The sequence below is a fragment of the Arachis ipaensis genome, chromosome B8 (assembly GCF_059453495.1).
Source record: "Arachis ipaensis isolate K30076 ecotype BB chromosome B8, ASM5945349v1, whole genome shotgun sequence".
Taxonomy (NCBI): domain Eukaryota; kingdom Viridiplantae; phylum Streptophyta; class Magnoliopsida; order Fabales; family Fabaceae; genus Arachis; species Arachis ipaensis.
Window position 1 is genome coordinate 122,210,001 of NC_142443.1, and position 7,500 is coordinate 122,217,500.

The 7,500-nt window shown below is 39.8% G+C and overlaps 1 non-coding gene across 1 annotated transcript; it reads right to left on the reverse strand.

Moving 5' to 3' along the window:
• Positions 1-1,158: 1,158 nt before the first annotated feature.
• LOC148549556 (small nucleolar RNA R71) lies at positions 1,159-1,262 on the reverse strand. Its single transcript, XR_015898763.1, has one exon. It is a non-coding gene; the product is annotated as a small nucleolar RNA R71 (small nucleolar RNA).
• Positions 1,263-7,500: the final 6,238 nt, after the last annotated feature.

Sequence of the window (7,500 nt, forward strand, 5' to 3'; positions counted from 1 at the left end):
ATTTACATTCTGCTCTTTAATTCATGCAATTTAAGATTCAGCCATTTAATTTTCTTGTCATTTACTTTTCCCGCCAATTTTACATTCCGCAATTATCATCTCAAATCTTGATTCCGCTCAACTAGAACACACTTCTAATCCGAATTGCTCACTCAACCAATCCTTGTGGGATTCGACCTCACTCTATTGTGAGTTTTTACTTGACGACGATAACCGGTGCACTTGCCGGAAGGAATTTTGCCGATCGTGCAATTTCCTAAATCGTAGCATAACACGTTTATGCGCATCAAGTTTATGGCGCCGTTGCCGGGGATTGGTTTTCGATTGACAATTCTCAAATTGGAAGCTAACTAGATTGAGCAATTTTCTCTTGCTTTGATTAATTCTGTTCTAGATACTTGTTGAATTTTAATTTCTGCACTTGGTTACATGCTTTCCTTCTTTATGCCTTTAAATCCATGCAACTAACTCACTGACTCACTAACTGTTTGATTTAATTCCTCAATTGATCTAACCATACTCTTCCATTAACCAAGAGTATTTTACTTGTTTGTGTTTGAGCTGTGTTCTTGTATGACAGGTAGGAGAGGAGAGACATCAACTCCTCCATATACCGAACCGGAAAGGACCCTTCATAGACTTAGAAGGGAAGCAAGAGGGAAGAGAGTAGTGGGAGAAGAGGAATCTGAAGGAGAATCTGAGGACAATTTTGAGGAAGCTCTAGATCTCAACATGGATAGAGAAGTTCACAACCATGAGAGAGCTGATGGAAACAATGCCATTCCCGAGAGGAGGGTTCTTAGTTCATACATAAACCCAACCTCTGGGAATTGTGGTAGTAGCATCCAGAAACCACCCATTCAGGCCAACAATTTTGAGCTCAAGCCACAGCTAATATCATTGGTGGAAAATCATTGTTCCTTTGGAGGAAGTGCTAATGAAGACCCAAACCAACATCTCACAAAATTCCTGAGAATTTGTGACACTGTGAAGTCCAATGGAGTCCAGGAAGATGCCTATAAACTGCTCTTGTTCCCATTTTCACTTAGGGACAAAGCAGCTAAGTGGCTGGAATCATTCCCAAGGGGGAGTCTAACCACATGGGATGAGGTGGAAGGCAAATTTCTGGCACGTTTCTACCCTCCACAAAAGGTCAATAGGCTTCGATCTGAGGTCCAGACTTTTAGACAACAAGATGGTGAAACTCTCTACGAGGCATGGGAGAGATTCAAGGACTTGACAAGGAAATGCCCACCAAACATGTTCCATGATTGGGTGCAACTGCACATCTTCTATGATGGGCTCTCGTATGAATCAAGGAAGGCTGTAGACCATTCATCAGGAGGTTCATTGAACAAGAAAAAGACCGTGGAAGAAGCCATTGAAGTGATCGAGACAGTGGCTGAGAATGAGTACTACTATGCATCAGAAAGGCACAACACTAAGGGAGTCATGGAGCTGAACCATGTTGATACAATTCTAGCCCAAAACAAGGTGTTTGCCAAGCAACTAGCAGAGCTTACCAGGCAATTAGAAACAAAGCAAGTGGCTGCAATACACACACAAGATCAAGAGGAAGTAGGCATTGAAGGAGGTGATTGGGATGAGGTTAACTATGTGGGAAACCAACAAAGGCAATCATATGATCCACACTCCAACACTTACAACCCAGGCTGGAGAAACCACCCAAACTTTGGGTGGGGAAACCAACAAACCCAACCACAAAACCACAAACCTTACAACCACAACCAACAAAACAACTCCACATACCAAAACTCCAACCAAAAATCATACCAAGCCACACAAAACACTTACCCCCAATCATCATATCATGGCCAAAATAATCAACATATCCAACCTAATCCGAACCAACAATTTCAAGATCAATTAAACCGGATGGAAGGAATGATGGCAACCATGAGCCAAGACATAATTGAATTGAAGAGCTTCAGGGATGATGTGAGAACTACCTTAAGAAACCATGGTGAAAAACTCAAAAGGTTGGAATCTCAAGTAGGAGAGCTATCTCAACAGGCACCCAAATCAACTGCAGTGTTCCCTAGTGACACAGAAAAGAATCCTAAGGGGGAACAAAAGAGAGTAAGATGGGAAGAGTGCAAGGCCATCACCATATTGAAGGAAGCCTCAGAAGAAGAAGGAATCAGGTCCTCACAGCAGGAACCAGAAATCTTGAAAGAAGATGTGGAAGAAGTTAAGCAGGAAAGTGGAACTGAGCAAGCCAAGGATCTGCAAAAAGGCATGATGGAGGTATACCAACCAAAAGCACCATTTCCTGAGAGGTTAGGAGGAGGTGAAAAAAGGAAAACCTATTCAAGGTTTCTAGAGACATTTAATTCTCTGCATGTCAATATTCCCTTTCTTGAGATTCTTCATCAAATGCCCACACACATCAAGTATTTAAAGGAATTGTTAAGCAAGAAAAGAGTTTTGAAGGGAGGACAAACGGTAACAATGAACAAAGAATGCAGTGCTCTCATCAAGAAAGACACACTCTCTAAGAAAACGGACCCAGGAAGTTTTCATATCCCTTGCATCATAGGGGAAACAAAAATTGACAGAGGATTCTGTGATCTAGGAGCTAGCATAAATGTGATGCCTCTAACTCTTATGAAGAGGCTACAACTGAACGAGGTGAGATCCACTGATGTAATCATACAACTGGCTGACAAAACTCAGAAGCAAGCTGAAGGGGTAGTTGAAAATGTGCTGGTGAAAGTAGGAGATTATTATTTCCCCACAGACTTTGTCATTGTGGACATGGAGGAAAGCTATTTACACCCTATCATTCTGGGCAGACCATTTCTAGCCACTACTAGAGCGCTCATAGATGTAGAACAAGGAGAACTAATTCTGAGAATACATGATGAACAGCTCATTTTCAAAGTCTTCAAACCTGCATCTGAGCCTGAACCAGAATCTGAAAAGCCCAAAGATGATAGTAGCCATCCATGTTTGGAGGAAAGTAATCCAGCAGCTGAGACTCTAAAACAGTCATTGGAAGGCAAACAAGAGTTGCAAGAGTTAGAGCCACAAGAATCAGTGGAAACAGATCAGAAGGATCCTCCTGACATAAAGGTCAATGAAGAAATCCTCAAGAGAAAGGGAAGAGTGATAGGGAGATTGCCAAGAGGATGGAGAAACAAGAAAATTCCCACTGAAGGTTTTTCTCCAGGAGATAAAGTGATCTCAAGTCATTATCTGCCAATCCCACCTGGCCTCAAGACCATTCCTTCTCAGCTCCCTCAAGTGTTCACAATCAAGAAAGTTCTTTCTTTGGAACATTTAGAGGTCATGAATGAATCAAGAGGGGACGTTTTCATAGTGAGAGGAGAGGACGTCAAGCACTACAATCCACCCTAACAAGGGACAATCGTCAAGCTAGTGACGTTAAAGAAGCGCTTCATGGGAGGCAACCCATGTTTTTAGTATCCTTAATCTTTAGTGCTTTGCTTTACATCTAATAAAGTATGGTTTCTTATGCATGAACTTGAATCCTCAGGACAACTATTGATTAAGTGCACTAAACCGTGCATGTAAATTACAATTGGTCTCTAAGTTTGGTGTGCCTGATGGCACTCCCAAATCTTACTCAAATTGAATTCCATCTTTCATTCAAGGTGCACAACCAAACATTAAGTTTGGTGTTCTTTTTGAACACAGTTTATGAAAAGCAAGAAGTTCTTCTGGATTTCAAAATTCATGACAAGTATACCATTCATATGTTTTAATGCTTTAGTTTCAATTACTTAGGGTAGTCACTTTGTTTAGAATCAAAGAGCCAAGGTGACTATGATTTATTAGAAATATGCACACTCATTAAGGACAACCAATATGGATGTCATGTCATCAGGAGACTTAACCAAAAACTAAGTTTGGTGTCCAAATAATAAGTGTGCATACATGTAGAATGTCACGGCTATAAGCTCATAAAGACAAGCATTGATTTACATGTGCAAATACTATTCATAATTCACATGGACCGAAAAATGATAGCAATTTTGTTTGTTTGTGCAGGTACAAAAGAAAAGACAAAAATGGAGGAAAAAGACAAAGGGAGGTACGTGCTTGGTCAAAAAGAAAATTCATAAATCTTTGAAACTAACACATGGGAAAAGGAAGTTCTGCAAGAAAAGAAAGCTACATGTACAACCTAATGCATCCAGAATACTTCCAAGAAAATGAAAAGCCAATCGTCCTTATCTACAATTCATATATTTACCATCAAGCCACCCTTCACAAACCACCCTAGCCGTTCATTTTTCACTCATGGGCACTATAAAGAACCACTTGGGGAACGAGTCCCACACCATCAATCCTCCTTCATACACTTTTTCCTTCATCATAGCATAACCATCTCTTGCCGAAAACAATCTCACCACACCTCCAACAACACTTCTTGCTTCACCTTGTCAACTTTAGTTGTCACTTACCAAAATGGCAGCTTCATCTAGCCACAAAAGAAGAAAAGACAAGCAGCCAATGGAGGAAAACAGGGGATTCGATGCATGGAGATACAGATCAGTGTTCCATGAGATTCAAGCCGAATGGATGAGACCTAAAACGGTACTAGCTGAGGTCCCCTTTGAACTTGAAAAGGATGAGTTCCCAGGTGTTTGGGAAAAGATCAAAAAGAGGAAGTGGGAGCTCCTAACTAAGCCAATCACTAGAATCAACATCAACTTGGTGAAGGAGTTTTATGCAAATGCAGTAAGGGAGGATCAAACCAAGAACCCCACATACAAAAGCTATGTGAGAGGGGTGGAAGTTGACTTCAGTCCCAAAGCAATCATGAAAACTCTTGGCCTGAAAAACATACATTTCAGCCAAGCAAGTTATGAAGAAAGGATGAGAGGAGAACCTGACTATACAACTATTGCTGAAGACCTTTGTGCCATCAGAGCTGAATGGGTGAGAAAAACAAGAGGGGCTCCAAGAGTCTTGAGAAGAGGAGACCTAACACCTGAAGCTAAAGGGTGGTATGCAATAGTTAGGAGATCCATCCTACCCACTGCAAACTCTTCAGAAATAGTCCCTAAAAGAGCCATCTTGCTACATTGCATTATGGTTGGAGGAGAGATCAAAGTTCATAAACTCATTGCTGAACAGATACAAGAGTTTAGTGAGAAAAGTGACCCTGAATCCTGGCTTCATTTCCCTAGCACCATCATTAGACTATGCATCGATGCCCAAGTACCACTTGAGGATGAAAGACCTAATTGGCTATATCCTGGGCTGGCCATAACTGCACACAGAATGACTCTTGGCCCAACTCCTCCAAGACATACAAGAAGAAGAAATGAAGAAGGGCAACAAGTGGAAGCCGAGCAAGAAGCAGAACAAGAAAGACAGGAAGGAGAAGACAGAGAAGAAGAGCAAGAAGAGCAAGCAAATCCTGAAAGAAGACAACGAATTCCCAGAGACCCCATGGATATGAGCAGAATGCAGGAAATCATGGAAGGAATGTCTCAACAATACATGAGGTCTCAGGAAAGACAAGAAGACTTTCATCTAAAAATGATGGATATGCAAAGGAACTTTGAATCAAGATTCTTTGATCTGCAAAGGGAACAAAATCTACACTTACAGGAATCCTTCAGCCACATATGCCAACACCAAGATGCCAATGTCTTGGCAATCAAGGAAGCCACCACTTTACAGAATGCAAGATACTCAGTCCAAGCTGACTACAACATCAGTTCGCAAATCAAGCTTAACTACATAGGGGAACATCTACACAAGATGGACCCAGCATTCCCAGCTTATGATGAGTATTTCAAAGGGAGGAAGGAAGGAGAAATAAACAAGGCAATGATCCTTGAAAAAGGAGTGGAAGAAACGATGAAAAAGGCTGGATTCTGGAAAAAGCTCATAAGAAAAGACAAAGGAAGCACAAGTGGTCAAAAAGAGGCAGGAAGCAAGAAGAAGCAGGATCCCAAGAATTAAGAAGAATCAAGCAATAAATAAGAGGTGGTCTCGTTCCTTTATAATCAAATGATAATTGGTGAATTGTCTTTATGAACGTGTTTTTATCATAAGTCATTTAAGTGTTAGGTGGAGTTTTTTTTTATGAGTCGTTTTTTTAGTATGTGTGTTTGTTAAGTGCTTTGAATAAAGTGAGTGCCTAGATGTTTGGATATAACTTCACCTTCTTAAACAAGTGCGTGCCATGCTTGTTCTGTTTCCAAAAATAAAAGAAAAGTTTGAACAAAAGTAACTTGGCTAAATTAGTGACAAATCAAGTAGAATTAAGTGGTGGTATGCATGCTTGATTGTTTAGTCACATCACTAAAATTAGAAGTGTAGAATTATCATTTTTTATGTAGAAGTAAAAATTGTCTATGGATCTTGATGAATAAATGTCTTTGGCCATGAAAAAGAAAGAAAAAGGAAAAGAAAAAGCCACGGAAAAAGGCAACCAAAAAGCAAAAAAAAAAAAAAAAATTGAGAAAATAAGCTAGGCACCAATGGTTTGAACTTCTGAGACAAATGCCTGTGGTGTTTATGTATTAAGGATATGCTTGGATGAATAGGTTCTGAGGAGTGTTTCAACACTTGGTAACTTGGGTTAACTAACCCGGGATTATCAACCAAAAGTCCATTATCAAGAGCAACCTCAATACAAAACATTTAGTCACACAAAGAGGTGCTGGGCACCAATGTCTCAAGAAGAAATGTGAACTAAAATGCCTAAAGTGGATATGTGTAGTGCACTGATAAGAAAAAGAAAATGCCAAAGGCTTGTGCAACACATGACACTAAGCAAACAAGGAGCAAAAGAAGCTCTAAGAAAAGGGAAAGAAAAACAAAAGAAAAGTGCCAAAGACATAAGAATAACAGGAGGCCATAGCAATTTTTGATGGATGCAATGAAAAAGTGATAATCCTACCTGATAAGTATGAAAAAGTGATGCTGCAACTTTCTGCATAGAACCCTTCTGATGAACTTCAAATGCTTGCTAATATAGCCAATGTAATTACTTTCTGTTCATACTTTCTTCTCAAATAACTCAGGACTTGCTTAGGGACAAGCAAGTATTAAGTTTGGTGTTGTGATGCCAAGGCATCATAGGCTAGTTTCACTAGCATTTTTCTGTTAGTTTTAGTTGTTTTATGCATTTTCTTGAGCTTAAAGTAACCAAAAATGGTTAAATGAAGAACAAAGTAATGAACCATCCAAACAATATGATTTTGATGCAAATTCCATGAGTTTTAGTTATATTACTTAAATGCTATGAATGAAAGATTTCTCATGAAATTTTGCAAGACTTTGATGCAATTGTTTGGATGATTTCAGGGAAGAAGAGGCTAAGCAAGGAAGCAACAAAATCAATAAAGGAAGCTTGTATATCACATGTGGAGTTTAAGTTCCAGTTTAAGCCTAAACTGGAGCTTAAACGCCAAAATCATGAAGGATAAGAAATGCTGGGATTGAAGTTTAACCTCCAGTTTGACCTCAAACTGGAGGTTAAACGCCAGAATG